The following is a 26327-nucleotide window of genomic DNA, read 5'->3' on the forward strand; positions in this document are numbered from 1 at the left end:
GATTTAGTTACTCATATTGGTTACTTTTCTGTTGCTATGATAAAACTCTATAACCAGGGGAACTTTTACAGGAGTTTATTTTGGCTTATGATTCCAGAAGGTTAAGGGTTCACCTTTTTGGTTTTTCGAGACAGGGTTTTTCTGTGTAGCTTTGGGGCCTGTACTGAAACTGACTCTGTAGATCAGGTTGTCTCAACTCACAGAGATTCACCTGCCTCTGCCTCCCGAGTGCTGAGATTAAAGGCCTGTGCCACTACTGCCCGGCTAAGAGTTCATCTTGAAGGGCAGTCATGGCAGTATCCAGGCGTGGTAGCAGGAGCAGGAAGTTGATAGCTTGTATCTTGCAATGCAAACACTCAAGCGGAGAGCAATAGGAAGTGGGGAGAGACTGTAAATGCTCAAAGCCCACCCCTAGTGATGTACTTCCTCCAGCTAGGCTGTACCTCCCAAAGGTCTTCAAGCCCCTCCTCCCCCAAACAGCACCTTCAGCTAGAGACCAAGTGTTCAAATGTCCCCCATTTCTCATTTGGACTGCCACTCTTTCCAGTTATGCTTTTGCCTGTCACACCTTTACAGAGGAAGCAGGATACATACTTGGAATGCTTTCTTCAGTCACTTATACCTGTTCTACTTTGTTTCCACCCAGGCAGCCATAGCCTTCTGGCAGAAATCCCCTTAGGTGCTAGCCTTGTGCCTGCACGGAAATAGCGCTTTGAGTGGAAGAAAATGAGAGATTTCTATAGCTGACACAGCCTAGAGAAAAATAAATGAGTATCTCTGAGGTTAGCTTTGCATTTTCAAAGCCATCAGGGGGTGGAAAAACATGCACAACAGTTTTAACAGAATGGATCCTCTTCTGTCTTCTTCCCTATGTAGCAGATACATTAGCAGATACCCCCTCCCCACTCTCCCCCTCGCAACAAACAAATAAACCAAGTGTCTCAGTTAGGATTACTCTTAGGGTTACTATTGCTGCGGTGAAACAAGACTGAAAGCAACTTGGGGCAGAAAGGGTTTATTTAAACGCTTATATATCCTGATTCAGAGCGCTTTGTGGAAAGCCACAGGCGGAGAACACTGTGCTGATGGGAGAGTCAGTGGGAAAGGCAGCCTGTCTCAGGGGCTCTGCTCCCTACAAGATGAGAAACTGAAAGCAAGGCTAAGATTCCACACCTCAGACATGAGACTACCGTCCTGTATTTGTTTTGGTTTCGGAGATCCAAACTGTCAGGAAGCCAATCCTACCCAAATATTTCCTACCTTATCAACTGTTATAAATGGTATCTGAAAGTCTAGTAAGACATCACACGTGTTTTCTTTTTAAGATTGTTTAAATAAAGGGAAAATTAAATGCAGTGCCAGAAACTGCTACTATGTGCCTACATTCCTCCTAAGTCTGTAAGGTTTTATGAAATATATTTTCTCTCTCTCTCTCTCTCTCTCTGAGTATATAGTGCTTAATGTAGTCTTGTCAAATGATTAATTTAACATTGTGAATACACGTTGCAAATTATAAAACATTGTAAGTTATTGCCATCACTATTAGAGGACTGACTTCTAAAGTAATAGTGATTGGAGAGTCTATTGGATGGAGTTAATTAGTGATAAATTAATCATTGCTCTCTAGACAGCTTATCTAAATGACTAGCACTTTCTAATTGAATTGTCTTATTGACTGGTATGGTATTACTTCAAAGGTTAGGAATTCAGTATACTATTTTTCCTGTTGGTTTAGAAAATCATGGTTTCTTATCAGGAGAAGCTGAGGAAAACTTTCCTATTTTCTCTCTTTAACTAAGTTGGTTCACATGATTCTTTTCACTTCATAAGCCAGAGAGAAAGACTTACACAGGTTTACATGACGTTTTAAAAAATGTGTACTGGAGACTCTTGACGTAAGCCCTTGGCTTCTACAGGCATGTGCACACATGTGAACATGTGTATACATACATGCACACCTCCCCTATCCCCCAAAGAAAATCTGAAGCCTTAGTCAAATGAAATCTTAAATCCCTGGGTGATCTGGGGAATAGAACCTACAGGAAAATTGAGTTTTATTAATTTTCACTCATTTCATTTCTCTCTTATGTATTCTTCCCCCTAGTGGATTAAGAGGTGGGAATGGGTGGTAGAGTTGTGGGGAAATCAAACAATGTTTAAGCTTGTATTCAGATATGTAACTCTTTCTAAACAAATGGAGAACATTAAGTCATTTGCATATTTGCCTAAATACTCAGTTCCTACCCAAAGAAATAAAAGAAATTTCCCTTGTGGTAAGGAAGTAAATCCTTGGGTTGGTCTTTTAAATTGAATGTCATGTCAGGTTGACTCAGGTTTTCTAATTTTAGCTGTCCACAGTAGTACACATCTGTAATCCAGGCACTTGGAGTAATAGCTACAGGAGGATCGGGAGTTTAAGGCCAGCTTGAACTGTATGAAATCTTGTCTCAAAACAAACAAATGATATGTATTTCCTCATTGTTATTCATCAGCTCACTCTTTCTTTTGAACTGTGTTGATCTGCTACCAGTAATATGTTTGTTTTGCTTGGTTTTAGAAGCTATTTATCTACAATAGTAGGTTGTATTTCACTGAATATCCTAGTTAATATTTTGTTATAATTGATGTTAGAGTAGGTAGTAGTACTATGATAAAATAGGTTATTGGAGTTTACAGTGAAAGATAGTGCAAGGTTAAAGTTGCTACATACTAGTTTTTTTCATTATGAAAGTAGTTACAGCATGAAATGGGAATTTCTTTCTACAGCTGCACACTTTTAGCTTCTTGTGCACTTTAACAGCCTGGTGAGTCTTCTGTCACCGTATAAGAACAATGACTGTCATGTTGCAGTGTTCATGTAATCTCTGATATTTCCTAAATTTGCCATCATATGTTAGAAATAGATGAAATATGGTTTTAGGATAAAGTATCAAAATCCTTATCAAGCATCTATCTGGCTTGATTTATATTCCATTTGTGGAGTGAACATTAAATGATTTTTTTCTTCCTCTGACTATATAGATTTTGGTGCTTGGATAATAATCCCTAAACAGGTATTATGATATCCATGGTAATTTGTTGCCTTAGGGAAAATATTGATGATACCATGACTACAAAAATAGTATTTTCATCCTTGACTTTGAATGCTTAGCCTGCATCACTTCTCATTCTTCGATTTCCTCAGAGGCATCTCACAGAAGCCCACTTTATAAAACCTTCCCAGGAGGTTGATGGCAAAGGTTTTTTAGAAAAAAAGAAAAATCCCAGCTAAGAAAAGGAATGGGCCAGGGAGTTGGCTTAATGTGAGGCATGTGACTGTATTTGCAATCTCAGACATTGCCCCACAATTTTGGTGTAAGCCTTCAGCTGACAATTAAACATCTTTGTTTTATCAGTCATCACCCGACCCTAACAGATGGGCAAAGAATTAATCTGATTTCTATTTTCTCTACAACTTTCTCTTATATATTACAATAGCCTATGATTAAAATTCAGTGGATTTGCAAAGATGATTGATGGGCCTCAACAGCTACTCTATGCATCCCTTTAAAATCATGCCAGGCTAGAGCTGTAGGACTGAGGTACCCCCAAAGACCCTTAGAAATGTGAAGACGGTTTGGATACTCTCCCCCACTCAGAAAGGAATCTGCTAATATTGTAATGTTTTTCCCTGCCAGGACCCTCCCTGCCAGGACCCTCCTTGCCTGGTGTCACTTTTGAGCTCTCTCGGGAGGAGATTAGTCTGAAACAACAAAGTAGCCAGATGTCTGGTTCTAAGAGAGTCCCAGAGGCCAGACTACAGTAGGCAACAGAAACCGCATGGGGCTGAAGATCAAAGATACCTGCGCATTACTTATGGGCACATAGTGTGTGTCCTTCCCATTATTAACAGTCGGAGAAAATTTGTTTTCCTAATTAACCCTTTTGTTGTAATAACCTTAAATTTCAGTGAGTTTATTTCTGTTTGGATCGATTTTCTTTTATGTAGCTAGCAGGAGAAGTTTGCCATCCAAAAACCTGAAATGAAAAGAGCTCATACCTGATTTAAATCTCTAAGCTGTTTTCTTAGCCCATCAAGACCATCATCATGGGCTAGTGAAAGAAGGGGCATCGCAGTTGTGAGTTAACATGTTAACCGGTGGTGAGGGGCTACCTGGCTTTTTAACACCAGGCTGCTTTTCAGTCCTGCATTGTTCCTTGTAAAGCGCTGTTGTTTGAACCTTGAACTCTTTTTGGAGTGGGCTTTGAGAGCACAGCTTCCTGGTTTTCAAATGAATTCAGAATAAATCTGAGTGGTGGGACTCTGTTCCCTGTTAATTGTAGACTTCTCTTTACTTCAGAACTACATTTACTCCAGAACACCTATTAAGAAATCTTGGCATCCTTTACCTGTTTGCTTCATATGTGTGATTTTATATTCTTTAGTTACATATGAATTTGGGAGATATGAATACATTTACTATTTTAGGATATTCTTAATTCTAGAACCTTTAAAGGCTTTTAATTAAGCTGAATTTATTCCAAGGAATAGGTAAAAATCCAATTCAGACGTTGGCATCTTGGGCTCTTGGTGAGAGTATCAGCAGGCAGACCTTCCTACCTCCCAGTTTGTTTCCTCTGTTCAACATTGTAATGCAGTAACAACAGCTGATAAAACAACAGCTGATAAAAGCTTCCTGCTCTCCTTGGATGCCATCGTAAACCACGTGATCAGACATGCTTAGCCACCTTAGAGCTTTAAAATGCTGCAACTCATTTTTTAAGACTTGGCGATGTAAACTTGGCACAATGGCTGTAAAAAACATCCTTAAATGTGGTTGGAGACACGTGTTAACCATGTAGTGCAGAGTTTATATTCTTTGTGTAGTGGTCAAGGATTCTCTTAACTCCTTGAGGGAAATGAAGCCCCTAGTAGCAGTTGGTAGGGCTTAATTGATCCCTCTCTGGAGTTAAGTATCCAAGCAAGAGGAAAGCTAGCTAGCTTTTTTTTTTTTTTTTTTTTTTTTAATTAGTTCTAGTTAGGGAACAAGCTTGTTTCACATGTAAGTCCCTTCTCCCTCTCCTTCCCCTCACCCCATCTCTCCTCCCCTACCCCCAGCCTACCCCCCACCCCATCCACCCACCACTCCCCAGGCAGGGTAGGGCCCTCAATAGGGGCTCTGCAAAGTCCACCAAATCTTCCTGTGCTGGTCCTGGGCCCTTCCCCATGTGTCCAGGGCCAGAGTGTAACCCTTCACGTGGGATGGGCTCTCAAAGTCCCTTCTTGCACCAGGGAAAAATACTAATCCACCACCAGAGGCTCCCTGGAGTGCAGAGGCCTCCTTATTGACATCCATGTTCAGGGATCTGGATCAGTCTTGTACTGGCCTCCCCGACAGCATCTGGGGTCGATGTGCTCTCCCTTGTTCAGGCCAACTGTTCCTGTGGGTTTCTCCAACCTGGTACAGACCCCTTCGCTCTTCATTCCTCCCTCTCTTCAACTAAATTCCAGATTTCAGCTCAGTGTATATCTGTGGATGTCTGTCTCTGCTTCCATCAGCCACTGGATGAGGGCTCTAGGATGGCATAAAGAGAAGTCATCAATCTCATTTTAGGGGAAGGGCTTTTAGGTTATCCTCTCCACCATTGCCTGGATTGTCAGATAGTGTCATCCTTGTAGGTCTCTGGAGATCTCCCTGGTTCCAGATCTCTTCTCGGATCTATAGTGGCTCCCTCTGATATGGTGTCTCTCATCCTGCTCTCTCTCCTCTATTCTTCCCCCAACTCAATATTTCTGCCCCTCCATTTCCTCTCCTCTACTCCTCTTCTCTTGCTCTTATTGTAGCAGCTCCCTCCCCCCTACCCTCATGCTCCCAATTAGTTCAGGAGTTCATGCCACTTCCATTCCTGGGGACCATTTATCCCTTAGAGTCCTTCATGTTTCCTAGTTTCGGGAAAGCTAGCTTTTTGCATGAAGAGCTAAGGTGGCACTGAGTTCTGGTTCTGTGTTGTTTTCTTCCTCTTCAGAATGGGATTTGATGTTTGTCAAAGTGCTCTCTCATCACACCTGCACCTTTGTTTCTGTTCTGGCTTGCCTCCCTTCAGGGCAGTCAGTAGCCTTTCTTAGCCTTGACCCTCTGCACTTACTTACCTGTCTTCCAGGTTTAAGTACAGGCCAAGTCACTGTTCCATAAATGTTTTGAGCCTCAGTGAGTGGATTAGTTTAAGAAGGGGCTATTTGGAGAAACAACTTTTCCCAGCACAGTGTTGTGAACCCCTTGGACTTGATCAGAACCAGATTTGCTCTGGGATTGAATTGTGTTTCAGGACTGAGGTCCAGTAATGGATGGATACCTACTCTCTGCTGTGGATAGGCAGCTCTTTTATTTCCTATAACGCCTTATGGTCTTCCTCTCAAGCTTATGTGCATGCTTTTGGAGTCAGTCCCCACCACCTTCCTCCCCACCTCCCCTCCCTTTAAATGGGCAAGACCAAGAGGTCCCTCTTCTTTTGTCTTCCAAATATTGCTAATACAGCATTGCTATCTACTTGCCTCTTAGTAACAAGGCTCATTTGTCTTGGCTTGTTTCATTGGCCCTGTTGTTCCCTCCCATCTACCAGCCGCATTTACCTATGACATCACTACTTTACTTTGTGTGACATCTTGTCCACAGAACTGTGTACAGAGAAGTGTTAATTATGCTTCGCAGTAGATGGTACCTTGTTGTGAGTTGTGTTTTATGCCTTGTGTGTTGTATGAAGCTTGCTATTTTGGCTAGACTGGTTGGCCATCTAACTCTTGGAATCTACCTGTGTATGCCTCTTATCCACTTTGTTTACAAGCTTGCATAGTCATGCCTAGCTTTTTATTTATTTATTTATTTTTGAGACAGGGTCTCTACACACCTCTGAATGTCCTATAACTCACTACATAGGCCAGGCTGGCCTTGAACTCAAGGGTCTGCTTGCCTCTGCTTCCTGAGTGCTGGGAGTAAAGGTGTGCATCACCACCCTGGCCTAAGGATTTAAGCTTTTCTTTTTAAGATTTATTATACAGTTTTCTGTCTGCATGTACACCTGCAGGCCAGAAGAGGGCACCAGATCTCATTACAGATGGTTGTGAGCCACCATGTGGTTGCTGAGAATTGAACTCAGAACCTCTGGAAAAGCAGCCAGTGCTCTCAACCTCTGAGCCATCTCTCCACCCTATGCCTAACTTTTTATATGGGTGCTGGGGATTTGAACTCAAGCCCTCATGCTTGGAGAACAAATGTTCTTACCCCTGAGCCATCTCCATATTTTTTTTTATTTGCTTATTCTACCTTGATCTTTCTGTTGCTCGCTTCTCTATTTCTCTACCCTCTCAAACTCATTCTCTCTCTCTCTCTCTCTCTCTCTCTCTCTCTCTCTCTCTCTCTCTCCTTTTGCTCTTGTGTTTCTTCGTATCATTTGTATGGAAGGGTTTTGATTAGAAATAGGAACTCAATTGCAATAGCAGGCAGTTAAGGTCTTTTGAAGGTTTTTTTTTTTTTTTCTCAATGCATAATGACTTAGTACTTAAATGGATTTTGAAGTAGAAGTCCATAAACTTTGGTGATAGAGTTGCATGATAAGTGAGGGTGTTTGTGGTATAAATCAATTTGTTTTTGTTAGAATGCCATGGTTGAATGTGCATTTTAATTTCTCTTTCTTTTGAAAGCTTGGGGTGGAACACATAACCTTATGATTTTTATTTTAAGTCTATAATGGTCTGAAAGTTTTTATTTTTTAGCAGTATATTTAATTTCTATTTAATAAATTTCTCTAATTTTAAATGAGTTACAATTATCTTCATTCGACGGGCGTTGGTGGCACACGCCTTTAATCCCAGGACTCGGGAGGCAGAGGCAGGTGGATCTCTGTGAGTTCGAGGCCAGCCTGGTCTCCAGAATGAGTGCCAGGATAGGCTTCAAAGCTACACAGAGAACCCCTGTCTCAAAAAAAAAAAAAAAAAGCAAAAAACAATTATCTTCATTCTACATTTGAAGTATTGACCTTGGGACATTTACTACTATTTGGAATGGTGTCTTGAGAGGCTGAGGGCCAAGGTGGGGTGGGGGTGGTATTGGATGATGGCAGATTCCTGTCTCCAGTGCCAAATGCTGGAAGCACACTTGAAAATCACACTCCTGGAACCAGAGTTGTGTTTGGGGTATACGAATGATCAGCCTTTGACTCCTTATGGCATCCAACTCTACTACCAAAGTAAAGGCCAACAATTGAGAAATATTAGAAAATTAACTTGTCTCAGTGGCATCTGAGTAATATTTTAAATGGACCATTTTCCTTTTTTAAAGTAAGATTTGCATGATTAAATATGAAATAGAACTACAACCTATGGATAGTCAGGTACCTAAGGATAAGGTTTGGGGAGCATGTTCCCCAAAGACATGAGACTTAGTTATTGTAACCTGGGGATTTTGCCTGGGGGAAAATGTATTGTGCTTCAACAGTGAAAGGGCTCTTCAGAAAGAAAGAAAGATGGCATTTATTTCAACCTGTAATTTTGATGTTTCATACTTAATTTTATCCTTGGCAGATATGTCAAAATATAATAGCTGCATCCTATCTCTGAAGCCATGTCTACACCAAACTGAACTGGGTGGGTGGAGTCCTTGAGGATCAGTTTCTCCTACTGGGAAGAAGAGGCACCTTCCCAAGTAATTCTCTGGAGAGTTGGTGCTCTGGGAGACCCCATGAAGGTATGGCTTTTTCAGGGAAGGACAGTGCAGCTTAGCATTGCTGGGGGTGGTGCAGACACTCAAATTGCTGCATCTTACTATGGCATAAGTAACACTTGGCTCACAGGGTTTCCTAGTGATATTTCACACTCATTTGAATGTTAAGTAATGTGTTTATGTTCAGTATTTATTTTTAAAAAGTTTTTTTGTATTTTTGCTTTTGTTTGTTTGTTTGTTTGTTTTCCAGACAGGGTATTTCTGTGTAGCTTTGGAGCCTATCCTGGCACTGGCTCTGGAGACCAGTCTGGCTTGAAACTCACAGAGATCCACCTGTCTCTGCCTCTTGAGTGCTGGGATTGAAGGCGTTCACCACCAATGCCTGGCTTGTTCTAAAATTTTTAAAGCTCATCAAAAGTATCTAGGAACAAGGGTAAATCCTGCCCTTATTACCATCTCTCCACTGTTTTAGAGGCCAGATTCTTCTGGCTATTGTATAAATTGCTATTTACATTAAAACCACTTCCTACTAATGGAATAACTGTGCTTTTGGTTTGTACGAATGCATTTCTTTTGTTTACCCCAGAGTGGAAGCATGCCCCTCTAAGAAATAAAGTCTGCTACTATTTATCCTGTTACCACCACACAGAGCTATGGTTTATTGTTTTTTAATCAAAAATCAGGTTTCTATATTTAATGACTTGAAAGATCTATTACATTTTGTCAAGATGTAAGAATTTATGAAGAATAAAGAGTCCCTGGAATCCCCGACAGATCAAGAAGGAGATGTGTATAATTTTGTTGTTTAACACACATATAATCATTAATATTTATAATGGAGTTTTAGTATTTTGTATTTACACTTTCCATCACCCTGTAACGTATTATATTGTTTTGAGACTTAAATAGCTCAAGATTTACACACAGAAGAAAACATTTTTTAGGACTTTTTCCTTCTCCTTGATTTGAATTTTCCCCAGGTGTTTGTTAAAGAGCAAACAAATTTCTTGGTGCTGAGGTTCCTGCCTTGTACACAGCCCTGTCTGGTGTGTTCATAGACATAAAGAACTGGCAGGCTGTGGAGTACCTCCGTCCACCGTGTGCTAATGGGACATTGAAGCTGTGACTACTGGTCACAGCTCCTGAAGATCTGGGCCAAGATAGACATAGATAACCCTTCTTTCTTAATTTTTACCTAATTATTAGACTGCACACGAAAGACCCAGCTTGGTTGGCTTAAGTAATAGTGTTGGTTCTTTAACATTTAAAATTCATAGAATAGTAGATAAATACATTTTTGTTTGCGTAGAGATTCATTTTTTATTAAAATACTCATAAAAACCTGGAAGCTCACATTTATTTAGAAACCATGATCAGTGGCAAATGTTCCCTTAGCTAAATTGGCAGTGTTGTACTTGGAAATAATGTTATGAAGAGTACTTCTAAAGGCACCCTTTCCAGCTTAAATTAAACGTCAAATCACACACCTTTATTTTACAACCTTCTAAAGGAACAATTTCAAGGAATGAGGTTACTGTGTTTAATTAACTGAAGTGATTCGTACTTGGAGGTTTTGGTTTTGAAGGTGAGGTGTGTAAAGTTATGAATGTCCTTCTTCGTGGCACCATACCCCTTGGTTTTCTTCACTCGCAACGTGTACTGAAGCTTGGAAAGAAAATCACACATAGAACAAGTCACAGGTTGAAACCTAACTCAGCATAGTCTGGACTATGTGGACAGTGAAAGGCAACCAGCGGGCCAACTTCTTCCTTCCTTCCTTCCTTCCTTCCTTCCTTCCTTCCTTCCTTCCTTCCTTTCTTTCTTTCTCGGTAAGGGTCTTCAATAATGACTTAATGAAAAAAATCCTTTGGTTATATCTTTCTCAATTTTCCTTCAGCAAGCTGTTGTCACCTATGCACACACATTTTAAGTTAGGTCAGTTTGCTCAACACCTCATGGTTTCTGGGAGGACGAACTCAGAGGGCTTAATGTTTATACTGAAAGAAGGCAGGGTATAGGATTGCCTTTTTCTCCCTTTATTTCCTTCCTTCTTTCTTTTTTTGGTCTCCCTGAATTGATGGAAGTATCTATAGACAACTGGTGACCAAGCAGTTAGCTTCTCACTGACTTGGCCTTTTGTGATTTCAGGTCCCTTTTGAGTCTCTTCCCTACCCGCTCTAGCAGAATGGACTTTAGACAACTAGACTTTCCAAAAGTTAAAAGGCAAGAAGTCAGTCTCCTGGAGAGGATGCCCAAGTGCAGATTCAAATCACAAATAAGGAAATGCAATGACCACATTAAACAGACATAGGAAAGTGGGTTTCTGACTTCTATGAAAAAGTAATTGGGCACCACTGCTTGGCAGGAGCCACGGTGACTGAGCCTGCTCTAGCTGCCACAGGTTGATGGGCAGGTGATAAGGTAGCTTCCGCCAGGGTCTGCACAGGAGGCCTACCTAATATGCTGTCTGCCCTAAGGGCCTATGGGAACACAGTTGGATTATTATGTTAATGCATGAGCCCGCTGCCCTCTTCCTATCCCAGCTGGGTTCCCTGTGGTTAGGAACTGCTTTGCCCTGACAGTGGAGTAATATGCTTCATGATTGAAAGGGCAAAGGGGCTTGAAAGGAAAAAAGAAAGAGAGAATAGGCTTGCACAGATATGCAAATGAGGGCAGGAAATCTGCAGGAAGATTTTACCCCGAGTGGAGGGAAAGTTTATTTGGAAGTTCTCATAGTGCTCCACAAAGCCCTTCCTTCTTCATTTCTTTGTTGGCTTATTCGTTGCTGCTGTTTGGTGTTTGCTCCTGTCTGAAATGAAGATGATCTGATTTACTGGGCGGCAGGTGTAGCACCCACAGGAACGAATTCTTTTGCATCTTTATTAACACTCACTCTGCAGTTACTCTATATTTTATAAAACCAATATTTTTTAGGATACCTAAAGGTTTATGTTTTTGTGTTAAACCTTCACTTTTTTATTTCTCTTCATTTTTGATCCAGATTTAAAAACCAGCTTAAAGGGGCTATTTTTTAGAATGAGTGAGGTGAGGAAATGATTAGGGTATTTTCTTGCCTTTATGGATTGTGTGAGTGGAATTTCTTTTTTTAATATCATATTTTTATTAATTATTTGGGAATTTCAAACAATGTATTTTTGTTATTTACCCCCTGTTTCTCCAGATCCAACCCACCTCCAAAACACCTCTCATTTCCTGTCCTCTGTTCCCCCACCTCCCATTAGTCACCCAGTGAGCTCACTTTGTGCTGTCCATACACTCACTGGTAGATGTAGAGTCATCTACGGAGTTGGTTGAACACTGGTGACCACACACTTCCTGACTGTTCCTCTCTCAGAAGCACCCGCTGCCAGTTGCTCCTCAGGGTGGGGCTCAGGAGCTTCTTCCCACTCTACCGTGAGTGCAGTTTCCAAGGCATTGGGATCATTCAGGGCTTCTAGCGTTGCTTCCACTTTAATGCAGAGCTTGGGTTGTAATGTCTAGGCAGCTGTTACAGTCGGTAGAGAGTGTGCAGATGTGGGGAGGTTGGAGGCTAGTGTGTGACTAGGCATTATTTTGCACACATCTCCTGTCCGTTCCTAACACCCCTCCTATTGCACAGAATGATATATAAAAGGGTAGTATGTACAAGCTGCCTGTGCCCACAGTGCCTTTCCCAGAGCAACACACCTGCTTGCTCTAGGGATGCTTTGTACATTTACAAGGAGGGATCTCAGACCCTCAAGGTCAGCAAATGGAGAAAATCGGTGGCTGTCATGGCCTTCATAAGCCATTATCTTATGAATTATCATAAGACAATTATCTATGTCTGTTTAAAAAAAAATCCACAAGATTGCTTTCATTAAAATGTAACTTCACAGCTGGGTGTTGGTGGCGCACGCCTTTAATCCCAGCACTCGGGAGGCAGAGGCAGGCGGATCTCTGTGAATTCGAGGCCAGCCTGGTCTCCAGAGTGAGTGCCAGGATAGGCTCCAAAGCTACACAGGGAAACCCTGTCTCGGAAAACAAAACAAAACAAAACAAAACAATGTAACTTCACAAATGCCATTTTCATATAGTATTGGAAATTTTGTGAAGTTTGAGGTTAAATATCTGGTGTCATAGTAGAAGGCATCTTCTTTCTGAAAGGGTCATTATGGCTGAGGAGATAGCACATGGATAAGAAGGCTTGCTCACACAAGCACGAGGACCCCTAGCACTTACATGCAAAAATTGAACATGACTGTGCATACCTGAAACCCCAGTGCTATGTGTAGGTGTGGGAATGGTGATAGGAACTGGAGGCCCAATGGGACTTGCTGGTCACCCTGTGTGGCTGAAAAACAGCAAGTGCCTGGTTCACTGAGAGACTCTGTCTTAAGGGGATAAAGTAGAGGGTGACAGAGAGAAGACCTGCCATCCTCTGGTCTCTGTGAGCACATAACTGCATATTCCCGTGCATGCGCGCACAAAAATGATGCTTTGTGACTTTAGAATAAAGGGAGTGGAACTCTTTCTGTCTAAGCAGTCCTTTGTAGCACAATTCTTTTAGATCATATCTCTACTACCTATTTAGTTGTATACCTGGGACATATGTGTGCACTTACATTGTGTATCTATGCCTAGAATATCTACCCACATGTATACATCCTTATGTCTACTGTATCATTGTATAAAATATGTATCTGCATGTCAGATCAGAGGTGTCTGGGAATGTCTACAGAGGAGCTCTAGCCCATGGTATCCTTTAGCAGTGGCATTTAAAATAATGGATTGAGTTTGAGCCCTAGTTGTAAACACAGTAATTATTTTAAAAGAAGCCAGAAGTCCATGAAAGAGGTATTTAAGAGATAGTGAAAAGATGCCTTTTTTATGATCTCCTCCTGACAGGTAGTGTAGGCTTCAAGCTTGCTGAAAGATCATAACTAGTATACTACCATACACAGAGAGACCCAGCACTGGGGAATCAGGAAGTCTCCTTAGGGTATGTATGATTTTAGAGAAATTTCTTGGGTTTTGTAAAGTAGTCTGTATGTGTCCCCCCCCCCCCATGTAGCCCAGGTTGGCTTCCAGCTCAATCCTACTTGAGCCTCCTGAAGTGGTGGGATCCCAGGCATTCACCATCAACCACACTTTAGTTTGCTTCTTTAATAAAAATATCACATTTCTTTCTTTATTTTCTTCTGTGTTGGGGGCATTCATGTGCTATGACACTTGTGTGTAGGTCAGAGGACAACTTGTGGGATGTTTTCTCTCTATACTGTGTGGGACCTGAGGATCAAACGCGTGGTATGAAGCTTGACAGTCGGCGCCTTTGCTGGCCAGGCCATTTTGCTGGCCTGTCCTTAGCTTCTTAGCAGCTTCAGCTTAGCACCTGCTGGGCTCTCACAGACTGACACGCTCTTGAGAAAGGGACAGTCTTACATTTCCCAGTTTCTCAGACACAGTGGAACTCATCACACTCCTGAACACTAGTGTTGATTTTAAGAGTAGTATTGAGAATCAGTGAGAATCCAGGCTCCTAGACCCCAAGCCCAGGGCTTCTCTTGTCTGCTGCATGCTTCTCAGCCTCTCCTGGCCTTCTCTCTTTCTTCAACGCAGCTGCCCCTTCAGAGCTGGGCTTGCAGGTTGCTTTGCCATGCTGGGCTTCTTGCCTGAGTGCTGCAGATCTCAGCACAGGTCCTCATGCTGCACTTTGCCTACTGAACTTTCTATATGAAATTGTTCGTCTTGACTTTCAAAGGTACCGGGAATTTTGTGTCTGTATTTCTTCATGAATGGTCCTGTGTACCTAGTAACATGCTGCTACTTAAACAACTAATAATGGCTAATAGCAGGTGGTATTTATTCAGCATTTGATGTGCCAAGGAATTATATGAGCTGTATTAATTCTTACAGTGTTAATGTAAGTAGACACTTTCGTACTCATCAGACTAATGTAAACTGAGTCTGGGCCCCTGTGGCCTGCATATCTTCACTGTTGTAGATAATTAGCTACATACTAGAATCTGTCTCCCAGCCTTTGTTATGTTTTGTGTTAGTCATCTGAATACTACTGGATAATTTATATGGGTTCGAGGTTTACTTAGCTCATGGTTCTGAAGTTGGGAAGTCCAAGAACACAGTGCTGTCATCACGTCAGCTTTGGGTGAGGGCTGCTTTCCTGCTGTGTAACATGGCAGAGGGCATCACAGGGAGTCAGAGCAAACACGCCAGCTCACCCTTACCTGCTGCTGCATGAATAACATGTCCATGAGAATAGAGCTCTGTTGGCTCAAATACCTCTGGACTTAGAGTCTCTCCATCCTTTTATGCTGGAGACTAAGTTGATAAAGTTCCAACACATAAACTGGGGACATACAAAGCACAGTGTATTAATGTTCATCCTTGTTCAGATATGGTGTCACATGAGACATTGCCCCGTCATATGGAACACAGAGACTGATTATGGGAGCATGAACAAACATGAAAGAAAACATGATGAGGACTACACACAGAACTGTGTTTAAAAATTATTTGCTCTTTTTAAAATTTTTATTTATTTTTTTCAAGACAGTTTCTCAGTAGCTTTGGAACCTGTCCTGGAACTCTGTAGACCAGGCTGGCCTCAAACTCACAGAGATCTGCCTGCCTCTGCCTCCTGAGCCCTGGTATTAAAGGCGTGAGCCACCACCACCTGGTGATTTATTCTTATTTTTGTGTGTGTATGTGCATGTGCACATGCAAATGCCCACATAAGTACAGGTGCCCATGCAGGCAAGAAGAGAATGTCAGATCTCCTAGAACCAGAGTTCCAGGTGATTGTGAGTGCCTGATACGGGTTCTCGAAACCAACTGGAGTCATCAGCTAGTGCACAGTGCTCTTAGACCACGAGCCATCTCCCAAGATCCTTGAGAGCTTCTTTAAACCCCACTCTCCATAGCTGGCCCACATGGAGCTTACTAACTTGGTGTTCTGATTGACTGAGTGGATGCATGATTGCAAAAGATAAAAGGAAGAGCTCGTCCGTTTGCTAGGAAAACAGCCACAACAGTTGTGTGGGAACCTGTTTGCTATCAGAAAACAGATAGGGAAGGAAAGGAATCTTTTTCTTAAACCTAGTTCTGGAGGTAACAATATGCTAAGTACACAAAGTCCTGAGGATAAAAGAGGAAGTTACCAAGGGAACCTGGGTAGAGATGACAACACTCTATCTTCATGATGCAGCCCAGCTCCATCTGAAGAGCCCACCTCAGGAGGCCTGGCTTTCAGTAGGTAGGATCTTGAGTTTGACAGGAGGAGCCCAAGATATAAAACTTCTTGAAGATTCCTTTTAGAGCTTACCCATCAGAGATGAAGGTGACTGCTGAGGTTTCCACAGTCCAGTGACCTGCTTGAGAGGACTATGGTCTGCAGCATTAGCTGTGCAGCACTGGTAGACAATGCTCTCATCTTCGCCTCTTAGGAGCAGGAGTTTAGAAGTCAAATCCCAACTTCACCCTGATTCATTAAAGTTGGTGTGTCCTAAACACATTATTATAGAGTGACTCTGGAATGTCTCTTGTGGGTTTATGATTCAAGAAGTTGGTCCCCAGCTTGCAGGCTGTGGGGCCTGATTGGTGGAAGCAGGTGACAAGATGTATGCCTTGCAGGCTTCTGTACCGCTGGTTCCCCATGTTCCCAGCCTCCAAGTTTGCTGTCAGATGAGGAGCCCCTGTGGCCATGAAGGGCCGAGTCCTCTGAAACTGTAAGCCCAAATATGTCCCCCTCCTTTAAGTTGTTTCTGTCAGGTGTTGTGCACAGTGAGGCCAAAGCAATGAACATGATTTTGCTGAGCCTTGTGCTTATATCTATAAAATGGAATCGTACTTCAGAGTTATTGTGAAGGTTTAATAAAGTGACACTTGTCTGGAATACAGGTGTTCTGTGAAGGTCACCCTTCTCATTCTTGTGGGATGCTATTTTGAAGAAACAGTCAAATAAAATAAACCATTCCATTAAAATTATTCAATCAGAACTTTTTTTTTTTTGTTTTCTGTATTTAATTTTTTAGTTTGGAGACAGCACATCATTCTGTGGCCTTGGTCTAGATTTTACTTGGTGGCCTAGTGTGGCCGCAGAGCAGTATTCCTGGTTCATTTGGCAGAATCTCCAGTATAGGCACCAGCCACTACACCTGACTAGAAAAACATAGTTGGCTCTTAGAGAATTGTATGGCTTGCATCTTGTTTAAGACTGAGCCACTGGTATGGGAGAAAGATGAAATTCAGTTTGGTTAATGAAACCCCTTGCAAGTGAGTTTTTAAACTGTGATGAAGCTAGGTTAAATGGGAGCCAAGTGGGGCCAATTCCAGGGGTTTTAGAGGTAAGGCAATTTGTTTTTGTACTTGTATCTGTGCTTTACTCTTTACAACCTCAATTCTAGTCCCTTAGCTTTCATAATAAAGTCTTCAGTATTATACATTTTTATTAAACATCTTTTTTTGGACTCCCAATTTGCATTTCAGATAATGTAACAAAATGTATGTGTTTTAAATATTCACTGTATAATTGTGATTAGAGCATGTAATCCCTCAAAAGATGTTAATTGCAATTTAAATTCACACTGAATTTAATTAAGTGAGTTGGGATTAGAAAGTAGATGTAAGGCGTAGTTAAGGGAATTCACTTTAAAAAGACATCCACATTTTTTTTCTCTAAAAGATGTAAACCTTTTTCAACTTTGAGATTAGAAAGAGGATGGAAATGCAGGAAAGGAAGTAAAAGAGCTGGCTAAAAGATGCTTCGGGAAAATCTTTAATTAGGCTCATGATTCAGATCTTGAATTTAAGCTAGATGTGGGTAGAGACGGAGGGCTAATTTCAGTAACCCTCTCATTCATATTCTCAAGGAGTCTGTCTATGCCAGTTGACTCACTTGGTGTGTGACAAAGACCAGTTAGGTGACTAAGATCTCTGGAGCCTGAATGGGTGGGACGTACAGAGGGTCATTGGGTAGGAAGTGGTAAATTCCACCTGCTCTTTCAGCCCTTGTGAACCTCCTGGTCAAGGTGGGTATTTTGTGCAGAAGTAGTCTATGTAGGCAGCACTGTAGCTTTGAAAGACGCAAAGGTGGCTCCTTTTTGTCTGCTTCAGTAAAGAATGCTATGTTGAGACTAATGTTGGTGAGAAGGGCTGGAGAATGGGCTCAGCATTCGAGAGAAGAGCACCGCTTTTGCAGAGGACCTGACTTCCGTTGCCAGCATCGGCATCAGGTAGCTTACAACTGTAACTGCAGAAGCAAGTGATCTGATGCCCTCTTCTGGCCTGTGGGCACCGTCCTTCACGTGCGTAGGCACACACATACATGTAATTTAAAAACCAACAACCTCTTTTAACGGTGCTGTCTTTCAGAGGTTGGGGGGATGAAGAATTGAAGTTAATTACCTGATGTTGATCAAAAACACTTTTCGAAAGGATACAGAATTTGATTATGCCCAAAAACCTTGTTTTGTTCCTGAATTTTCTCAAGGATAAGTTTTAAATCATAATGTTTTAAAGATAGATCAAACACAGTTTCAAAGCAAAAGTAGTATTTTTACTTTCAAGTCATTTATTTTCTTATGTGCTTAGAAATAGAAAAATAGTAAGCTCATAAACCTGTTTCCAGTGACTTTCATTATGAGTCTGGGGCAGAGGCTTTGGTGAGATAAAAGAAGAGGTGGAAAAAAGATGGGAGAGGAAAAGTGGCAAGAGTGTGTCACTCAGCCCCAGACTGCCTAGTACTGGATGGGCTCTATGAACACAGTTTTTATTTAATTAATTAGTTAACTGATTAAGATTTGATACAGGGCTGACCTGGATTCTCCTTCCGCTGTTCCCACTCCTGGAATTACAGGTGTGCACTACCATGCCCAGCTTACTGAGAATTTAGCAACAGCTCTGTTACACATAGCAATGGTTTCCAGTAACTTCAATGTTACTCTGTGTGGAGCTGTTTGATGGACAGGTGCAGATGGGAAGCCATGTCTTCATTTTGCAAGAAAGTGAGCATCCTAAAAACAAACTGGGGTCTCACACCCCGAGCAGGCTTCCCCTGTCTTTTTTTCTTTTATAAGGAATAGGTTAAAGAGATGCTTTTTCTAAGAGTATAATAAGGTTTTTTTTAAGGAAATCCAAACTGTTCACAGCAGATACCGTCCGGGGCTCTCAGCATTTAAACCATCTTTCTTCTTTGTGATTTGCTGCATTCAGACCCTCACCTGTCTCTTTGCAGCCTGCTGGCCAGCCATGTTCACATGTCCATTTTTTTGTGATTCATTCCCCCACTTTGATAATTACAGAAGAAGATGCTTTCCTAATATCATGCTATTTTTTATTTTGGAGTTAGTTTATATTATCATGTGATCACATACCTAAGTGTCATTTTGGCTTGAATATCAAGAAAAACGTTCTTGGCACCCATTCACTGTCATATATTGCATTTCACATTGGTAGACACTGTATATGTATAACAGTGTTATACATTTAGCAAACTCTAGTTAAACGACATTATTCCACAACAGTGCTAGAGCCAGATTTTATGTCCCTGTATGGTTCTTTTTATTATGAAAGCATTATATGCTCCTAGTGATAATCTAGAACATATAACCAAATTATTATTATTATTATTATTATTATTATTATTATTATTATTTTGCTCACTGGTAGATAGATAACCATATTCTTAGGCGTAGTCTTTGTGTCCTTAGCTCTTGATAAACTTATGGTTTTTGTTATCTAAGATAATATGGTTTTGTTATTTAAAATAAATAATGTTATTTAAAATAATTATGACCTCTTGGGTTAAGTCTTTTGTTGGTGTCATATCATTTTCTTAGGTAATTTTTTTTCTTTGTAGAGCTGAGGGAGGACTGAACCTTGCCCTTGCTTGAGCTTCCCCAATGCCCCCCCCTTTTTTTTTTTTGGTTTTTCGAGACAGGGTTTCTCTGTGTAGCTTTGGAGCCTATCCTGGCACTCGCTCTGGAGACCAGGCTGGCCTTGAACTCACCTGCCTCTGCCTCCCGAGTGCTGGGATTAAAGGCATGCGCCACCAACGCCCTGCTCCCCAACCCCTTCTTAGATAAGTTTTTAGAAGTGGCATTGTTGGGTCAGGTGGAATATGTGGCATTTTTAAGACTGGTGAAGAAATTGATGCTTTCCTTACTCCTAACAAGACTAGAAAGGGGCAAATTTACCTTCCTCCCAACTCTGATCCATTACATATATAGTTCTTTAAAATATATTGTAGAAATGTTGATCAATAAATGCTTTTATTCAGCCCACCCCATTCCTGTCACTCCCATTTTTCAAGTATAATCTAGAAGGTGACATTTAAGATATTGCTCTTTTGCTTTACCACAACCACCCACAGCACTAACACCCATTGTAGTTGCTGAATGCATGCATTGTTGAGCGAGATCATTCACAGTGTTACAAGTGGAGTCACATGTGAAGGTCTTGGCACTCTGAACTTAAATAAAAACGTTTGGGCGCTTCTGTGAGAGCAAACCCTTCTGTGAGTTATCTTCTCGGGCCTTTTTTTTTTCCTAAAAAAAAAGAATGTCACTTACAGATATAAAGCATCTGACCAGAAGAAAGCCTCAGGTTGTCAGAGTCACTTATACACTGCTGTTCAGCTGGCTCTCTTTATTAAATCATCTCCTGGCAGTCCATTAGTTGTGGTGCTATGGCGATTGCATGGCCCACTAAGCTAATATACCTCCAGTCACTACAGAAGGATACCCTTAATAAAAATTTGAAGTCGATTTAGTGCTTTGCTGCCTACTGACTAGTGTACTTTTTAGTGTGTCTACGTGATTTCCTTGCCGTGTATTTTTGATATTCATATATATCCTATCTACATAGTGTTTGTGAGTGAGATAAAGATTAATGGCCTAGGGAAGGAAGACTATTTGGAAGCTCTTCCTCCTAATTCCAGTTCAGCCAGTCAGATTATTATGTCCTCTCAGGCTACTATCCCATTCCACCCTAGGCTACTATTCAATTAGGAAGCTGGGAAACTTTCTCTACTTCTTCCGTTAATATCACTCTATTATTTGTAGATATAAGTAAAGCCTTGAAGCTTGGTTTTAAACTCAGCTGTGATCTTCATAGACATAAGAAGGATCTGTATGTTCTTCTCTGCATAAATCAATGAAGATCCACATTATCAGTGGTGCACTGTAAAGGAGAATACTCACTCAACTAACAAAGTAATCAGTGCGTCATAGTTACTGAAAAGTATATCCAATTAGTCTTTATTTGAAAAAAAGAAAATTAAAATTTTAATAGTGAGTTTATTTTTATTATTCACTTAGCAAAATCCAAGTCATAACCATTTGTTAATTATTGACATGTTAAAGAAAGAGTCTAGTGTTTGGGGAAGCAGAATTGATGTCATTGTCCCAAGGTAATGGCAGGTTGGTAATGGTAGTTCGTTGCCACGCCTTTCTCCCCTATTCACTTTGGCAGCACAGTCCTAAAGACACAGACTCAGGAAGAACTGCTTTCTCCTGGAAGGTTACTCTAGGGCACTGGGGCGATGGCTCAGTGGGTAAAGTGCTTGTATGAGAGCATGAGGACTCCAGTTCAAGTCTCCCACAACAGCTGGGCACTCCAGTGCGCATCTGTGGTCCTAGTGCTCCTACAGAGAGATGGGTGGCTGAAGACAGGCCTGTCCCTGGAAGCTTGTTATATGCAATGGCACACAACCAGGAGAGCCACCTCGAGCAGGGTGGATGATGAGGGCTGACATCTGAGTTTGCTCTCTGGCCTTCACATGTGTGCCATGGATTGCATAAATAAGCTTGCACTCACTCTTAGGGATATACATGAGCACATGTGCACACACATGCGCTAGACTTTAATGTACTGAGTTAGAGTCCAGCCCACTGACCACTCTTCATTATTATCTTTTAGATAATTTTTTTTATTACACAGATGCGTGTGTGTGTGTGTGTGTGTGTGTGTGTGTGTGTGTGTGTGTGTGTGTGTGTGTATGTTACAGTATACATGTCTGGGTAGAGAACAACTTGCAGGAGTTGGTTCTCTCCTTCCTTGTGAGTCTTGGGTATCAAACTTGGGTCATCGGGCCTGCCAGCAAACAACTCCCCCACTGAGCCACCCTTCCAGCCTGTGGCCAATCTCTCTTTAAGTACTCACACAGTTGTTGGTTCTCACACCTCATGGCATTTTGGATTGCATTCATTTATTTAAATCCTACTTCTTGCAGTTGCATCTAAGAAGCGGTTTGTGCTTTATTTGTGATATGATGCAGGAGCTTAAAACACTGTAAACTCAGTCAGCACGGACCACTGTGAGCTGAAGTGTAGAGTGTGTACTACAGAGCACGTGGGGTGTGAGTGCAAGAAAGAAGGCGGTTTTTCTGGGGATCCTTTTAGACATGTTTATTTTTCAAATGCTGTGGTATTTTTTGATTCCCATGTCAGAGGACAGACACTTGTATAAGGAACAGCATCGGGGCCATAGGTTTTATGACATTTTCTATGATACCTGGGTTTTTAATATAACCATCTAACTTAATCTCACAGTAATTTTATAAAGCTGGTGTTATAATTTCCAATTAATAAGTTGGTAACCCTGATGATAGGGTGGCTGGATCAAATGGTTCTACTTTATAAGGTGAGCCTCCTGGTTCGTTTTTCCTTTGGCTTTTTTTGTCTGGGTGGCATGTGACAGAGTAGTTCTCACGTGGTAAGTTTGTCCTGTCCCCATTGAGCTGCCCTTGCACTCTTGTCAAAAAGCAGCTCGTATCTGCAGGAAGGTCATCCTCCAGATCTGCTGTTCTGTGAGCCTTGGTCAGCAGTGCATCGTGCTCAGGGCAGTTTCCTCCCTTGCTCAGTGTGGCTTCTCAGTAAGTGTTGAATCCAGAGGACACCAGCTTTGTTCTTGTTCTTTTTCCTCAAGAAAGTGATGCATTGAAAAAATAAGCAGATAAATAAATAAAGTTTATTTTTAAAGTAAATTTTACTCATCGAGTCAATGTATACTAAAAACCCTGTGCATATTTTGAGATTACAATGACTATTTAGGTTAACAGAGAAAGATTTGACATGATAATATTGGAAGTTTTAAGCTCTACCTCTTAAGCTGTTTTTATTTGTATGTCTGGGTGGGTATGTGCGTGCGTGTGTGTGTGTGTGTGTGTGTGTGTGTGTGTGTGTGTGTGTGTGTGTGTGTGTGTGTGTGTATTTATTTATGTCTATGGGAATACTAGTGCAGGTCTGAGTATATATGTGTACACATGTCCAGATACAGAGGTCAACTTTGCATGTGTTTTCTCAGGATGGCCATCTCCCTTGGTTTTGGAGATAAGGTCTTTACAGGGACCTGAAGCTAGACTGGCCAGCCAGTGAACCCCAGGCATTGCCCTGGCTTCCCCTCCCCCTCAGCCCTGGGATTCTACATATGCTTCACCATACCTGACTTTTTCACAGCGCTGAGGCTTGCACTCAGGCCCCCTTCTATCTGCACTGCAAGCATTTTACTGACTGAGCCGTTGCCCTAAACTAGTCCCTAGTTAGAAATTTAAGTTTTTTTTCTGTTAGTGTTTTGTAGGTTTTAAAACCCAAATTCTGTACCTATTAACTGTGTTTATATTACTTATAAGTAGCATTTTCATTAATTTCAATTTAAAATTATTTCTTGTTGGTACATAGCAATTTATTGTTTTATATGTAAATTTTATGCTCTGCAACAATGAAAACTGCATTTACTTTTTCTTGTTTTTAAAGGGAACAATGGTGGTAAAATGTAAATTCCTGGTTTATTTCATCCTTCCTGCCTGTATCCCTTTATTTCTTTGTGTAGCATTATTTCACAGCTAGGACTTTCAGGCAGTCAAGGTAAAAAAAATCAAACCAGATTAGGGAGGAGAATTAAAAGTTTGTTATTGCATAAAAGATATAAATGCAGGCTTATGTCAGAAACCACAGAATCCAAAAGTTAGATGCACAAACATAGACAATTGCAGGACGCCTTTTGTAGCAAAAATGGGAGAGTTGTTTTTGCCTTCAGTGTGGCTGGTCATCACACCGGAGGGCTTCCACTTAGTAGAGGATTGGCCAGTAACTTTTCTTTTCCAGTTTTTGAAGGCAGTTCTTAATTATCAGGGACATTTAAAAGACAAATGCAAGTTAAAATTTCATATCTGGTTGCAAATTAAGCAAAGTTAAAGTCATTTTTGTGGTGTAGCTGGTTTCTTCTACCCTGGAGCCTTTCTTTATTCCTGGTCTTCAACATGTCCAGGGTTACCTAGAAACAGAGTGATAGCATATCCTCAATCCCATTACTGTGCATTCTTAGGAATTTTAGTTTTCTAAGCGGTGTGTACACACATATGTGTGCTTGCATATACGTGTGTGAGGTTAGAAGAGCCATTTCCATTTTATTTACTGAGGCAGGATCTCTCGATGAACTCAGAGAGTACCAATTTATCTGGTCAAGCCAACTGGATTGCCCTAGGGGATACTCTCTACCCGTCTCCCGACCAAGCGCTGGGATTATAGATGGGTTATCTCACTCACCCGGCTTTTATGGAGGTTTCAAGTCTTGAACTCTGGTCCTCATGCTTGCTTACTAAGGGCATTATCCATGAATCATCTCCCCAGCCTCTGTGTGTCTTACTCTGTGTCCCAGGTTGGTTTGAACTTTCAGTTTTCCTGCCTCAGCCTCCTGAGTGCTGGGAATATGGGCTAGTGCCACCACATCCATCATGAATTTTAGCATATAGTTTTGAATTGACCACTTTTTAAAAAATCACTGATAAGGTGAAGTGCCTTGATTGATTTTTTTCTCCATTTTTTAATTTGAATTAGAAGCATTGATTGATTTTTCAAATCATAAACCAATCATGTATTCCTAAAGTAAAGCCCATTGCACAATGAAGTATTTCTGTATTGCTAGAATTATTATTTTCTGCTGTTCTTTTGATGCTTTGGATGGATTTGACATCAGGCTAATGTTATTGTATTCTCTGGATGAGTTTTCAATGTTACACTAGGCCTGGTGAGATGGGTCAGCAGGCAAAAGGCATAGCGGCTGCCGAGCCTGATGACCCGAGTTCCATCCCCAGAGCCCACGGGGTGAGAGAAGAGAGCAGAGCCCCACAGACTGTCTTGTAAGCTACCTATAGCACCATGGGGTGTGCACACCCATGCACAAGCACACACATGTGTACACACAGACTACATAAATATAAAACAGTAAAAAGAAGTTATGTTAGAGCCAGGAGTGATGGCGCATGCATTTAGTCCCAGCACTCAGGAGACAGAGGCAGGTGGATCTCTGTGAGTTCTAGGCCAGCCTGGTCTACAAAGTGAGTTCCAGGACAGCCAGAGATAGAGAGAAACCCTTTTTTGAAAAACCGAAAACAAAAAATAAAATAAAGAAAAAAAGTTATTGGAGCCAATACCGAATGTTGATATTTCTTCCTATAAGAGCCAGATTAATATTTATTGCTCAGGACGTCTAATGACAATAATGAAGAAATAATCTCAAATGAATATGTCAGAAAAGGGGAGAATTCCAATTCCGTGCTGAACATGTGATTTCTAACATATAATCTCAATGGGAAACTCCAGAAGAGTACATCCAGCCAGTTTCTGACCGGAGACTCTGAAGGGCGGACAGGCCCTATTTGTTAGTGACTTCAGTGGCACCTTTTTGAGGAAGGAGGGCTAGCGTGCACAGCCTGTGGTCCATAGCAGTGCTGCAGTTCATAGCAGTGCTGCAGTTCTGTGGAGATGGTCAGAAGGCTGTTTATTACTGATGAAAGGCTGATGGGAGAGCGATTGCTGAGGGATTGATCCACTGCTCTCTTGAGAAACGTTGAGGTCCACAGTCTTAATGGATGGAAAAGAGCAGAGATTACAGAGCTGAGTAGCTAGCATCTAACACTTGTAAGAAACCCTAGATCACTTTGACATAGATTGTCACTTCCGTTTTGTGGACGCCCTTCTACACAAAGTGCCAGGGGAGTTTGGGGCCAGATTTTCTCCTGGTGTGCTGGGAGCTTCGTCCTTGGTTGGCACAGAATAGAGCTTCCATTAATTGATCAGAAGCTTGTTGTGTGCCACTAGGAGATACAAAGAATGCAGGGTCATTAATTGCCAGATTTGCTTAACTTTTTGAAGTCATTGATCTGTTTTAGGCTATTGTCTTTAACTGTGACTCTAGAGGCTATTGAGTTTGTATTCCAAGGACCTGGTTTTATGGTTAGGCTTAACAAATTTGTGTTGAACAAATGAATGAGTAGAGGAATATTTTGTGTAGTCCTTTTTTGGTGGAGATTGGAAACCCTCAAGATAAAGAAAAATCAGACTTCAGGAATATCAGCAAATTGGCATTATTACAATATATAATGTCAAGTACTATATCATAGTTTAAACGATTTCTGTTCGGCTTCATCCTAGATGTTTATATGAGGTTAATATGCTATATAAAAAGCAAATCTTAAGTGTTTTGAGTTGTAGACTTGCTATTCTGGTTTGTACCTGCAGTTTGTCCCTGTAGTGATGATACGGTGAAGATGGCTAGGTAGGTAGTTTCCCCTTTTACTTGTCTTCAGGCCATTATCTTAGCAGACCCTGATATACACACTGTTATGCTATGTTC

At 41.3% G+C, this 26327-nt stretch overlaps 1 protein-coding gene across 9 annotated transcripts in view; it reads left to right on the forward strand.

The window, feature by feature from the left end:
* Positions 1-26327, forward strand: part of Slc10a7 (solute carrier family 10 member 7) — a 238983-nt gene that overhangs the window by 37998 nt on the left and 174658 nt on the right. Inside the window, exon 4 of one of the 9 annotated variants that reach the window (XM_027404918.2) lies at positions 8558-8684. The exons of the other annotated variants lie outside the window; for them this stretch is intronic. The gene's annotated coding sequence lies outside the window, so the exon portion shown is untranslated. Of the gene's footprint in view, positions 1-8557; positions 8685-26327 lie in introns of those variants that run through there. 9 annotated transcript variants of the gene reach the window in all.

The sequence above is a fragment of the Cricetulus griseus genome, chromosome 3 (genome assembly GCF_003668045.3).
Source record: "Cricetulus griseus strain 17A/GY chromosome 3, alternate assembly CriGri-PICRH-1.0, whole genome shotgun sequence".
Classification (NCBI taxonomy): Eukaryota; Metazoa; Chordata; class Mammalia; order Rodentia; family Cricetidae; genus Cricetulus; species Cricetulus griseus.